This window comes from Octopus bimaculoides, chromosome 11 (assembly GCF_046866305.1).
Source record: "Octopus bimaculoides isolate indiv1 chromosome 11, ASM4686630v1, whole genome shotgun sequence".
NCBI classification, from domain to species: Eukaryota; Metazoa; Mollusca; class Cephalopoda; order Octopoda; family Octopodidae; genus Octopus; species Octopus bimaculoides.
Genome location: NC_142938.1, coordinates 28,307,122 through 28,322,148, shown reverse-complemented (window position 1 = coordinate 28,322,148; position 15,027 = coordinate 28,307,122). Strand labels below are relative to the sequence as shown.

General features: G+C 37.8%; 1 long non-coding RNA gene across 1 annotated transcript in view; it reads right to left on the bottom strand.

The window, feature by feature from the left end:
* LOC149133219 (uncharacterized) overlaps nt 1-14,669 on the bottom strand; it is a 40,932-nt gene extending 26,263 nt beyond the window's left edge. Inside the window, exon 1 of the long non-coding RNA XR_016243624.1 lies at nt 14,394-14,669. This is a non-coding gene — a long non-coding RNA (uncharacterized LOC149133219). The remainder of the gene's footprint in view (nt 1-14,393) is intronic.
* Nucleotides 14,670-15,027: the final 358 nt, after the last annotated feature.

Here is a 15,027-nt window from a genome sequence, read left to right as displayed (position 1 = left end):
TTTGTCCCCCCAACATCGCTTGACAACCGATGCTGGTGTGTTTATGTCCCCGTAACTTAGCGGTTCGGCAAAAGAGACCGATAGAATAAGTACTAGGCTTCCAAAGAATAAGTCCTGGCGGTGCTCCAGCATGGCCACAGTCAAAAGACTGAAACAAGTAAAAGAGAATAAAAGAGAAAATATGTCTCTGGTAGATTCTGGTGAGGAGGCTTTGATCTTGTGCCACAATTAAAAGCCCTTCAGTCTCTGAGATTCTCAACCATCGTTGGAATTTTACTTTGTCTATTTCTTTTCTGTTTAGCTTATCCCGGTATTTGTCATTTAAGGGATTCTTTTGCCATGGTCTTATCATGGCATTTTGTAGTTCCAGGTTTAATTTAGATTTTAGCTGCTTTACATCTTTTGTTATTTTTTCTTCATGGTTGTCAAGTATTATGACCTCTATCTTGTATTTTTCAGCTTCCTTTTATGACAGAAAACAGTTTTTTTTTGTTTTGATCATGCCTTGTGGTTAATTATACAAGTTTTCCTTGGTTCTGGACCAATTCTTCAACGTTAAGTACAAAGAATGCATTGTCAGAGCGAAAGGGTGTGCTCTAAGAGACGAGAGAAAGAAAGTCGCTCGATGGACCCGAGTAGCAGAGGCGCAACGTGGTAAAGATGCGCCTCTTCCACTCTTTTGTCTTTGGTGGACAAAAATGGGTGCATGGTCCTCGAGCCCGAGCAAATGTGTGCGACATTTCAACAGCAATTCGCTTAACTGTTTGTGACAAATGGCAGTCTGGAACACAGAATGGACTTTAGTGCCTACCTCGACGGCATTCCAGACTCTCGGTAAGGTGGGGTGGAGCGTTGCGACATGTCGAAAACAGCCGCGGAAATACGGGATGCGATGATGTGCTGCACAGTGGCCAATCGCTTGGTTTGGATGGTCTACCTTACGAACTTTGCTTTTTTATGCCAGACATAATTGGTGGCCTATTGCCAAATCTCAGCCGTAACTGGCAACAAAACGGGAGAATTCTTATTTCTGTGAGTCGATGAGCGGTGAAACTACAAAGAAAGGACCCAAACAAGGGAGATCAAAGAGAAAATGTTAGCCCATAACGCTGCTGAACGCAGATTTAAAAATTTTAGCCTAGGTGCGCGGTCGACTTAGAGAGACTTCGTAGGCAGGGACACGGTTACTGTGATGAAACATGTTCTGTCCTTCGAGCTATTTGTGGGTGTCTCCACTAGCACTTCTTTGTAGAATCTCTTATTTATGATCCTACAGCAATCTCCCATTCCTTTGAGATATTTTGCTTTCAGCTTGTTGTAAATTTGTCGCGTTGCTTTTATAGCTTTTATGTGAATAGGTGAGTTATGCAGGAGGTGAGACGTATTCATTTAGAGCAATGAGTATTTTTGAATATGCTTTTATTAAATTTTTATTAATTGCATTAATGACCATGTAATTAGTGATGCCTTGGGAGTGCTGTTCGCATTGTTGGTCTAGATTGCTATGTGTTTCGTTTGTTGGGGTGTTTTTAATGCTGGTGGTGTTTTTACTGTTGAAGATGTTTGTAATAGTGTTGGTGTAGTGTGTATGTGTGTGTGTGTGTGTGTGACAGTTTGTTGGTTTCTGTGTCTTCTCCACTAATCTCTTTCTCCCTCTCTCTCTTTTGTCTTGTACTGTGATTTTCATTTTGTAATTTTTTTTCCTTTGTCCTTTCACCAGGATCCATTCTGGTGGGTTTCCAAGACTGCTTTCCTTGATAAAAGAGTTTTCACAGCCGAAGAGACCCGTTGCAGGAGGAGAGATATGTCTACGCAGTCGCGCGTTTCTAAGCTAAACCGATATGTGTTACATTCTACGGCTGTTCATAACCGAAAAAAACCCCCACTAAATAAAAAATTCTGTGATGGAACGAAAGCATGCATTACCGTGGGTGATAACTGTTTGAACAAGAAGCACCCATCATTGCCACATCTCTGCAAAAGAGTGTAGGTTCGAGCATGACTCAAAAGTCACATCTGTCCTGCTTCTGCTTAAGAGAACAGTCAAACAAGGACAATGCTCGATAGCGCGTTGTCGTCATCTCGTGTGGTGTGGTGTGGTATGGTGTAGTGGTGGTAGTGGTTGTGGGGTGTGTGTGTGTGTCCGTGTATCTGTGTTCACGTGTTACCCCACTTGAATGAAACGGAGAGTTTATAAAATGAGTATAACTCTGCATCACTAATCACGTGAACAAAAGGTTATAAAGAGTAGGAGTGGAGTGTTTCCGATATTTTCGCGCAAAATGTTCATAACAAAAGCCTTTTGTTATGAAGCCTACTGCGCCGGCAGCATCAGATATGAATGAGAATTCATTGTCTGAATATGTGGAATGTAAATTTCCGTAGTTATTACTTAATCTAGGACAGATGTTCTAACCGTGACTATTCTGTCTTTTATTTCAAATAAAATTTATCTCCAACTTAGATACCTAATATCTATATTGTTTTAATATTACAGGCGCAGGAGTGGCTGTGCGGTAAGAAGCTTGCTTCCCAACCATATAGTTCCGGGTTGATTCTCCGCGACTGTCCGAACGGGAGATTGACGCCAAAATTTCGTCCGGGTTGAAGAAGATCAAATCACAACTATGCTGCACCTGTGTCCGCTCGTAGTGTTGCGAGGGTTATGCCACCTCAGAAGGTTAAGTAGTTCGGACAGTGCCACTGGTGCAAATATTCGAAGCTTCCTCGAATGAGTTTGACACAAGAGTGGTGAAAGAAATTGTTACAGTTTGAGCAACTTCTGCCCTTCTTTCACCTGGTGTACATGGTACAGGTATGACATTGATCAACTCCTGCGTTGTATAGGGCTGCGGAGATAACATACTCGGAAGAGGTATGGGCATAATGAGAGCCGCGGGTGTATATAGATATACACGGACGTAAAATAAACGAAAACCACCTCGTTCGATTCTCTCCGCAAAAATGATTAAAAAGAAACCGAAAAGTAAAAAAAGAAAGAAAAAAAAAAGAAAAAGAATAATGAGACAGAAAGCAGTCTAAGGAAAATATTTGAATTATGACAAGGCAAGCATAACTTGAAACGGCTAAAGAGCCCTAAGGCGGCGGCAGCAATTGTCTAATGACTTTACTCTCCCTCTACGACCACAGCGAAAACAAAGTATAGCCAATCCTGTACAACAGAGTCGGAAATTATTCTAGTACGATCTTAAAAAGTCGGAAATTGTATGTGGATTATGATAATTTTTTCGGAGGTGTGTGTTTTAAGCATAATAAATTTCAATTCCTCAAAGTGTTTACTTTTTCCTGCTTCAAACAATAACGAAAGTAGTATTTCCCCCCCCCACCTCGATTGAAACACTAAAGTCAAAAACCTGTAAACTTGAGATGAATGATGCGAAAAATCAGTGAATGAAACGATATCTTTTGCACATCAATGCCAAATATAAAGTTATTATTTTCCTATTTTCCGGGACTGGGAGGGAAAGACAACTGATCAGCCTAGTTGTCTACTTTCTGAGTCTATCCACAGGAGGCACAAACCTCCAAACAGATAACTCCAGTGCAACTTACAGGATAAAGTGGGAAGCCTTGGTGGATGATGGGATTAGCAAGAAATATTCAGAAACTATTGCATCCAAATTCAGAGACCTTGAATAAACTGAGGATGTTGAAACGGAGTGGAGATTGTTTAGTTCGGCTGTTTCTTCTTCGACTGTACAGTGCTGTGGATGAAAGCGGTTTGGTGTGATGTCAGGTAGTCAAGTTGTAAATGAATTCCCTGGTTTAACCAAGAAGCTAAAGATACTATCCAAGCACAGAAGGCGGCTTACAAAGCTTGGCTCAGAAACACATTTACCCTTTTGCGCATGTGCACACTGAGGCGCGTAAAGTTGCAGCAGAGAGAGTAACAGCGTCCAATGCTAAGCCAGAGCAAGACTTTGGGACTAAAATGGACTCTGATTTCAGATTGGCCAATAAAGTATTTTGCCAGACCATTCTTGACTTCGGAACAAGAAGCGCATTTCCATACTTGCCATTAAGAACTCGACTGGAGTTTCCTCTAGAGCCGTGATTCCCAACGTGGAGCGCATGCCCCACCAGTGGGGAATGGTAATATTTTGGTGAAGCATGCTGAATTTTTATAATTTTTGTACACAATGTTTAGTATACCAATAGAGAAAGGGGGCAATTCGAGAATGAGTTATTAAAAAAAAAATTCTTTACATCCCTTCTGTAGACAATTTTATAAAATTTTGGACACTTTAGAGACAACAGGTCGTTTTCATCATATTCATAAGATCTGACGTCACTAAAGAGGGAATAAATTATTTCTTTCGATTTAGTGGTATGTGAAAACATGTAGGTAATTACAAACGCATATGTGAGTGTGCGTGTATATAGTATAGAACTGGTCAGTACTGAAAGCAATACCATCTTAATTCCCTATGGAGAAATAAACTGGAGACAAACTTATGTGTGCGAGTGTGTCTAAGAGTATTGAGTCTTATCTCTGGCGATAGTGAGGGATGAAAGAATTGAATGGTATGAAAAGGGTTGAAATGGACTGGAAGTGAGGGGTAGCGTCAGTGAAGGAAGAGAGAGGCATAAAGAGAGAAAGGGAGGGAGGGAGATAGATAGAGATTTATGGTACTGGTAACGCACATACACACGTATGTATATGAACAGAGATGAAAATTAACAGGTCATTTTATTCCCACCAGTCAGTTTTGTGAATTCAGCAAAAAGCTAAGAAAAAACTTTCATCATTGATACAAAGGCTTTTGCTGTTGAGAAGATTCACGGAATATTTTGTTTCTTTTTGAGCACATTTTCCGAAAGTTTATACTGAAATCATTTTGAAGAAATTGTAAAGATTTGCTTGAAATGCAATCTCGTGTTTGATTCAAAGGCATAACTACAGATTTCTGCCCCACCCCGACTTTGGATGATCGTAACTTTCAGAAAAATGGATATTTTTAAAATGAAATTGGCTACGAATATGTGTTATATCATGTAGATTCTGAATATACAAAATTTTGGTGGGGAAAAGTATTTTAGGAGAGGTTGGGATGAGGAATTTTGGAAAATTCACCAGAGTCCACTTCAATTCGTCTTAACTTTCAAGGAAATGGATATTTTTTAATGAAATTCTCTCCAAATATATCTCGGACTATGTAGATTTCGAGGACATAGGAATTTGAGGGGAAAACAATTGGGAGCTATTTTTGAGAACTGTTCCCCACTCGTGGGTGTATCTGAACAAGACGTTCATATTTGTTTCATTTTCTCCGTTTTGTGCGTTTGTGCTTCCGTAGATTTCTACAGAAGCAACAAACAAGCAATGAAGCCCTCACCAGAAAACTCGTTATGTTAAAAATAACAGCTAAAGGTTTGGTACACAGAAATATGTTAAGACGACTTATTTGTTGCATAGGATTTTTTTTCACTTTAAGTAAATTCCCAGGTAAACGTTTCTAATTGAAAGACAGAAGACACCAGAAGCAAAAATAAATAATATACACGTACAGTTAAATATAGAAGGGTAAAGCACAATTTGTTACATAATCTCTATAATGATATTGAATGGAATAATTCACCGTTTGAACTTTTTTTAATTGCACATATATATACGTGTGTATGCATGTGCGTGCGTGCGTGTGTGTGTGTGTGTGTGGTAGAAATCTACGGATGCATAAACGCACAAAACGGAGAAAATGAAACAAATATGGACGACTTGTCCAGATACACCTGCGAGTGAGGAACAGTTCTCAAAAATAGCCCCCAATTGTTTTGCCCCCAAATTCCCATGTCTTCGGAATCCACATGGTCCGAGGTATATTTGTAGAGAATTTCATTAAAAAATATCCATTTCCTTGAAAGTTAAGACGAATTGAAGTGGACTCCTGTGAATTTTCCGAAGTTCCCCACCTCAACCCCTCCTAAAACACCCACCCCACCAAAATTTTGTATATTCGGAATCTACATGATATACCACATATTCGTAGATAATGTTATTAAATATATCCTTTTTTCTGAAAGTTACGATCATCCAAAGTCGGGGGCGTAAAAATCTGTAGTTACGCCGATTCCAAAATACATAAAATGAGTAGTGCAAGTAAAAAAAAGTTCGTCAATATTCAGAAGAATATCTAAAATTTGGATTTATACCCGCTATCCACGATAAACTGTCACCAAGTTATGGGCGAAAAACTCGGAATTGTAAATTTTCCGAAGTCCTTTCCCCGCACGTTGGAAAAGATTTTTCCACAAATTCCTTTATAATCGTATATAAAATTTCATGTAAAAAAAAAACATTTTCTTAAAAGTTATGAGGGAAAAACTCTTGTGAATTTTCTGAAATCCTCCCCCCCACCGTTGCTTTCCACGCATTTTTTTCATATTCGTTTCCTACACGGATAAATGGAGCTAAATCAAAACATTTTAACGTGGGTGTAGTGCGTGTTGTCCCCTCTCCTGTTCAAAATTTCTATGAACTGAATTGTTACGTGCAGCTGTTGTGGAAGTGGGATTAAAATCACTGGATGTAGAATCCGGCGGTTAATGTCTGTAGACGACATGGTGCTACTTGACTCATCAGCTGGTGATCTCCAGCCTGCATTGAAGGGCATTGCTGTCGAGTGAAGTAAGGCAGGGATGAGGAGTAAAGTTGTGAAGACTAAGGTATTAGTCCTCTTAGGGAAGTCTTCCCAGTGCACTCTGCATTTAGTGGAACATCACGAGACAAGTGTAGAAGCTTAAGTATTTACGAGTGATGGGAAACACAAAGTTTAAATGGATGTTAAAATTGCAGGTGCTAGCACAGTAATGCGCCAGCTCCAGCGTTCATCGTCAGAAGAGGAGGGAGTGGTAAAAAGCCAAACTCGTTACCTTCAATTGGGGTTTTGTGCCTATCTTCACTTGTGTCTATGAATGTTGGGTAATGGCCGAAAGAGTACGATCGTGAATACAAGCGACCGAAATGGGGTTCCTCTGAAGGTTCTCTGTAATAACGTTACCCATTAAGGTGTGTAGTTCGGAGATCAGTGAGTGTCTCCAGGTTGCGTCGTCACTTCATCGCATTGAGAGAACACAGCACCGGCACTACGCAGATGCGATTAGAATATCACAGGACAATGTTCACTACATTGATTTTTGAACCTGAGACAAAAGTAAGGTAACCGAGTGGTAGACCAAGAACGAGATGGTTGAATAATATCCATAGTCTCAGTTCTCCACGATTGGGAAACTGACCAGAAAGTGTAATGACGGTTGCATCTGATAGGGCCCTGTGTAAAAGGTACATGAGGACATCTACTCCCACGCCCCTCACAGGAATAGGGCGCGAAGAAGATGGCTAGCTGGATATATATATATATACAGTGGGGGGAAATAAATATTCGTACATGCCAAAATTCTTTATTTAATTTTTAATGAACATAAATGGGATATACCAATACTATATTTGTATACACACACATAAACTAAGAATATGCAAAAGAAACTAATAAATTATAGTAACTAATGAATTTATATACAAATAAGAATATCTAGGGGTAAAAAAGTATTTGTACAGAACATAAATAACTGATAATTCTGATTTAATACTTCGTAGCATAACCATTATTCAGTTCCACTTCAACCAATCTCTTTTTGTAGTTCTTAATCAATGATTCGCATGTTTCTTTAGACATTTTTCTCATTCTTCTTGACAAATTTTCTTCAAATCTGAAATGCAAATTGGGGCTCTTGAATGAGTTTTAATTTTCAAATAATGCCACAAATTTTCAATGGGGTTCAAGTCAAGTGACTGGCTTGGCCATTCTAATAATTTTATATTGTGATTGACAATCCAGTTTTGGCAGACTTCGCCGTGTGCTTAGGGTCGTTATCCTGTTGTAAAACCCACCCTTCACAAAGCTGGAGCTTTTCTACAGAGTCCCATAAATTATTGTTCAAAATATTTTGGTACATCTCTGCATTCATTCTACCATCTATCACATGTAAATTGCCAATGCCATTTGCAGAGAAACACCCCTACACAATGATGTTGCCACCTCCAAACTTTACAGTAGGAATTGTGTTTTTCGGCGAATAGGTGGTACCATCTTTCCTCCAAACATGACGATGCGAATTTCGTCCAGACAATTTGATTTGCGACTCGTCTGTCCAAAGAACATTTTCCCAGAATGTATCAGATTTATCTTTATGTTCATAAACAAATTTTAAACGGGCATCTCAGTGGAGTCTTGCAACTCCTTTCTGGTGATCATTGCGTTTTTTTCGATTCTTCACTTCATTTTTCTTAAAGATCTAGGAGAAATCTTGCGTGGTGCACCGGATCTTATTTTGTTTTCAACAGTTCCCGATTTTTTATATCTATGAATAAATGAAGATATGGTAGAAAATGGAATACAAATGGTCTCTGATATTTTCCTGTAACTTTTACCTGCTTTCCACTGTTCAATAATTAAGTTTTTCACTGAATTTGTGAGTTCTTTACTTTTCGCCATTATTACGACACTACTTTATGTTGTTTCAGTGCTGAATGAAGAAGCTAGCGTTTTGACACTTAAAAATGACCACTGATAAGATTATTGGAGCAAACGAGAAAGTTCTAGTAAAAAAGAATTATTTTAACAGCATTTTGTGGCATAGAAACTCATAAATTTATTCTGTACGAATACTTTTTTCATCCCTAAATATTTATAATTGTATATAAATTCATTAGCTACTATAATTTATTAGTTTCTTTTGCATATTCTTAGTTTATGCATGTGTATTCAAATATAGTATTGGTATATCCCATTTATGTTGATTAGAAATTAAATAAATAAAGAATTTTGACATGTAAGAATATTTAACCCCCCCCCCCCACTGTATATAACTGAAAGATTAAAATTAATCAAAGGACATACTAAATATGTCTACCTACGGGAAATAACAATCAAAACTCTTATTTAAATCGCCAAAATACTGACAATAACTACAGAAATCAACCGTCCGATGGCAAACAAACAAAGACAATCTTCCAACGTACATTCAAGTATTTGGACTCACATGGACCGGTTTCTACACTGGCAAAAATAGCCTCAGCTAGCTCAGCACGCGTTACCATGATTGAGACGCAAATTATTTTTTCGTGACTTATTTTTTCTCGTAAATTATTTGCTTCGTATTCACACACACACACACAAACGCGCGCGCGCATATATATATATATATAAATGGAGTTAAACGCAGGTGTTATTCAAATTCTTTTACTTCCGACACATGTTTCGAAGATATAACTGGTATTATTCCAAAGGAATAAAATGGTGTAAAACAATGTAATCTCTTCAGGGAAATGAAGAAATAAAAATCGCCAATAAGGCATTTTAACAGAATATGATGTAAATGTAAAATGATGAACTGAACGCTATTAAGTTTGTTTCCAAAAAACGTTAGAGGATATAACGTCAAAGGTAGCCTATATAAAGAGGAGGGGTAAAGGAAAGAAAAAACCAAATAAATGAGAAGTATATAACGATATGTAAATTAAATAAAACCCTAAAGTCTTGGAAAAAGATATATCTAGGGAATGTGAAATGTAAGAAGAAAATTAATGTTTAAATTATATATAATGATAGATATCACTTAAATGAACTAAAGGTTTGTTTCTGCCAATGTTTACATCGGTATGCACGCTCTGTAACCGTGTTTACAAGGGGATCTTTAGAAAAAAGAATTAAAAAATAGTTCAGAATTGCAAAGACAGAATTCCTTGCCTTTAGCATAAGGGATCGAAATTGAGAGAATCAACCAATCAAAATTAAATTGTTTATTATGGTCTTTTAGATACCAAATTAATTTATGGAGGAAATAATTCACCGCTGAGAACTGATGAAGTGGTTCTTCTACCTGCATACTTTGGGAGACGTGCTTCCAGGGTTAGGGTAGAGCAAATACCCCCAGAAGTGGATGTAGCCTGGCTGGTGGCTGCCATACCGCTAGGCATTGAGGAGAAGGTGGTGGTCCTCCACCACTCGTGAAGGATAAAAAGAAACAAGAGAACGAGAAGGAAATTGAGACTTCACCGACGAAAACCAGTACCGGCGTTGAGGAGGAGGAAGTGAACAAGGAAAGGAACGGATGGGAAGAAAAAAGAAACAGAAGAGAGTACACGTTGCAAATGATGACCCTCATCCCACGCCTACCCGACTCCCACCCACACCCACTTTGCTCCAACAATTCCCTACAGACACCAACCCTTTCCATACCCCACCTGACATAAAGACAAGCACAAGCACACAGGAGCCCCAAATTTCCCCACCCTTGCTCAGTAATGAAAAATATGTTATAATGTACGATGGAGGAAATGAAAAACTTAATAATGAGATAAACTCGTGGAATAGAGTCATACAAGTGGATATAACAAGAGTGAAGGGGTTGCCCGAGTACATGCGCTGTGTGACGGCAGACCCGAGGTGCCTTTCAAAATTAAAGGAGTATGAGGAAGACTGTGACCACGAGTGGTGGGTCAAGTGGATAGACACCAGCACAATGCCAGAAGGGGTAAGCTGTATTGATATTTTTAAAAAGTATAAGATAAACATTTTGCGTAAAAATGAAAACTAGCTGTCACAAAAGCATTATCAATGGTAGTTTAAATTAATGTTTTTAAAAAAGGGGTGGGGCCGAACGGCTTCATTCCATTATATTAAATTCATCTTTTCCATTCGTTTTGTTTTTTAGTCCCAACCTTGTGCTGTCCCCTCTGTGTACGGCCTTTATGGCCAGTTTCATGAAATAAAGAAGCTTGCTTCCCAGCCACATAGTTCCAGGTTCAATTCTACTGCGTTGTACCTTAGGCAAGTGTTTTCTACTATAACCTCAGGCCGACCAAAGCTTTGTGAGTGGATTTGCCTGACGGAAACAGAAAGAAGCCCGTCGTATGTGTATGTGTGTGTGTATCTTTGTGTCTGTGTTTGTCCCTCCACCACCAGTTGAAAACCGGTGTCGGCCTGTTTGCATCCCCGTAATTTAGTGGTTTGGCAAAGGAGACTGGGGTCGATTCATTCGACTAAAAAAAATTCAAGGCGATGCCCGCGCATGGCCGCAGTCTAATGACTGAAGCAAGTAAAAGACGGGTTTTAGACAAAAGAAGGGTTTTAGTCGGACAAATCGACTCCAAGGAATATTTTTAAAGCCTAGTACTCATTCTATTGGTCTTTTTTTTACCGAACCGCTTAAGTTACACACCAACTCCGGTTGTCAGTCAGTGATGAGGTACAAACACACGCAAGGTCACACACACATAGATATATATACTTATATATATATATATATATATATATATATATATATATATATATATATATATATATATATATATATATATATATATATATATATATATATGTGCAAAGTTTTAAATTTAAAAGAGAGTTTTGACGCTAATATCCATTATTATAATGGATATTAGCGTTAAAACTCTCTTAAATTTAAAACTTTGCATATATAACCAAGGAGAACGATGCCTAAGGAGTCTAATTTAGACCTTTTGCGGTGAAATCTCTTGCTATATTGGTAATGATTACATGTTTTTCTATGAACAAATATATATATATATATATATATATATATATATATATATATATATATATTATTTTGTTTAAAAGAGTTTCAACACTGTCTGTTTTTTATGTTTTATTTATATTCCTGCAGAACTAATGTGGGGTATAGAATATGGAATATACAATATATAATATAATATACAATATACAATATAAAATAAAATAAAATAAAAATGGATGGCACCATGAAAGAAAGTAGATGAAATATTGAGTGTTCAGTATAAAGGATCAAATATATAAATATATAAATATAAATATATATATATATATATATTCCTCTATACACAATCATACAAAAAAAACACCTTTTTTGTATTTATTTTTACTCGCATATATATATATATATATATATATATATATATATATATATAGAGTTATTAATATTTCTAAGTCTCTCTAAAGGAGACTACGGCAGCGGTACTGGAAATTAATAGTTATCGCCAAGCCAACATGGCAGTCCCAAAATTAGGACGAAAGCTGCCGTGAATTAGCTCCAAGAAGCCATCGCCTCTAGCTAGCTATGTGACACACGAAACCTGTGTCCTTTATAACCTTCGAACAGGGGAGGTCAGCAGTGTCCCCCTGCTGGTTTGGCATCTGCAGACTAGACTAGTTTCAGGGTGTTGCCCCTTGTCAATGCAGAGTAGCCAAGCCTTAGCCAGGCGGCGCTGCTGACTATCTGCTCGAAGGTTATTTATCTAATTTCAGTGGAATCTATCCACTGGTTTTCAGAAATAGAGTTACTCTATTTCTGAAAACCAGTGGATAGATTCCACTGAAATTAGATAAATAACCTTCGAGCAGATAGTCAGCAGCGCCGCCTGGCTAAGGCTTGGCTACTCTGCATTGACAAGGGGCAACACCCTGAAACTAGTCTAGTCTGCAGATGCCAAACCAGCAGGGGGACACTGCTGACCTCCCCTGTTCGAAGGTTATAAAGGACACAGGTTTCGTGTGTCACATAGCTAGCTAGAGGCGATGGCTTCTTGGAGCTAATTCACGGCAGCTTTCGTCCTAATTTTGGGACTGCCATGTTGGCTTGGCGATAACTATATATATATATATATATATATATATATATATATATATATATATATATATATATATACGGCAATAAGAAAATGGAGGGGATCAAGAGGTGGTATCCTCAACTTTTAGACATTATATTATGTCTATTTATTAAAAAAAAAACAATTATAACAATATACATACATGTATAACAGATTATGCTTTACATATATAAGAATACCATTAGTTACGAAAATATATAACGTAGAACATAGAAAGTAGAATAGTAGAGATTCTACTTTCTATATCCTACGTTATATATTTTAATGATTACTGGTATTTTTATATATGTAAAGCATAATCTGTTATACATGTATGTATATTGTAATAATTAAAAAAAAAATAAATAGACATAATATAATGTCTAAAAGTTGATGAATACCACCTCTCAATCCCCTCCATTTTCTTATTGCCGTATAAATTAAGGGTAAAACAACTTTTTACCCTCACCCATTTATTACATTCAGTAAGTGCAACACCCACGCAATAAAAAAACACTTGTGTATTAATAATTGGGTATTCTACCAGCAGTATATTGGATAGATATTGTCCCTTAGTTGGTTGGATTCAAAACGTCTAACTCTCTTGGAATTAAATATATATATATATATATATATATATATATATATATATATATATATATACACACATACATACATACACACGATGGTCTTCTTTCAGTTTCCGTCTACCAAATCCACTCACAGGGCTTTGGTCAGCTCGAGGCTATAGTAGAAGACACTTGCCCAAGGTTCCACGCTGTAGGAATGAACCCGGAACTGTGTCTGGGAAGCAAGCTTCTTACCACACAGCCACGCATGCACCTATAAATCATATGTACACACACACACACACACACACACACACACACACACACACACACACACACACACACACACACACACACATTATACGATATATCAGGTCATCCCATAAGTAATGTCCGGACTTTAAATATGAAAAAGAAGTGATGAAATCTCACATTTTAATGAAGCTTAATCGTCATTATAGTTTCCCTGACTATCTATGGCATATTTCCATCTACTCGTAAGATTTTTAATCCCATTAGTAAAAATTCTTTCGGTTTCGAAGAAAATAACTCCGAAAGATGAGTTTCGAGAGTTAATCCCTCCAGATAATTTTGTAAACTACAGAACAAACAGTAATCTGAAGGAGCAAGGTCTGGGGAATAAGGCGGATGAGAAATTTTCTCCAGGCCAAGTTCCTCGATCTTCTGTGACGTGAGCTTTGCAATGTGTGTCTTGCATTGTCCTCGTGAAACACCGTTTCCTTTCGATTCACTAAAACAGGCCTTCCCCCCCCCCCCCTTCAAAGCAGCGTTCAAACGCTCTAATTGCTGACAGTAGATTTGAGCATTGCTCTGTTGGTAGGAACTCAAAACGGATGACTCCTTCGCAATCCCACCAAACAGAGAATCTTCTTCGCATGGAATTCCCTTTTCAATTGTGGCTGGGCCTTTTCCCCTTCACCAAGCCAATGTCGACAACACTTAACACTTAAATAAAAGACCCACTTTTCATCACCGGTCACCAGTCTGTCCAAAAAGGGCGAGGTAAGTCCACGAAAATGAAGAAAATTTCGAGTCGTTTCAGTTGCAGAGTTCTCATTTTTAAACTCATAAAGCATTGCGTGCCTAAAATGCTCTTCAGGCACTTCTATATCTGAAGAGTTAAATGGAAATTTTCATACCTTGCTGTAGGAGATTCCGTTGCTGTAGTCTGGATCCCAAAACTTCTGCCTTCTCCTTTGACAATGCAAGGTCTCTTACTAAATCGTCCAAATCTTCTTGATTAAGCAAGCGTGGTTTATTTTTCTTAGAATCAACTATGTACTCCTTGTTGATAGAAGAATCAGGGGGTTCATCGTGCGACGTGTCAAGGTCTTCAAGTGAATCATGTGAAAGGGGAATTGGGACAGGGTTCTCGAAGTCATGTATATATATATATATATATATATATATATATATATATATATATATATATATATATATATATATATATATATATATATATATATATGTGTGTGTGTGTGTGTGTGTGTGTGCGCGTGTCTGTGTGTGTGTGATTAGATCGACTCCAGTACGCAACTGGTACTTAATTTATCGACTCCGAAAGGATGAAAAGCAAAGTCTACCTCGGCGGAATTTGAACTCAGAACGTAGCGACGGGCGAAATACCGCTATGCATTTCGTCCTAATGATTCCGCCAACAACAATAATCCCTGGATGGGATTTATAAACATTTAATGCATCGCTATTTGCGTTTCCACTAATCACATGACTCTTAAGACCTCAGTCCGTATTCCTGGGAGGATTACACTATAG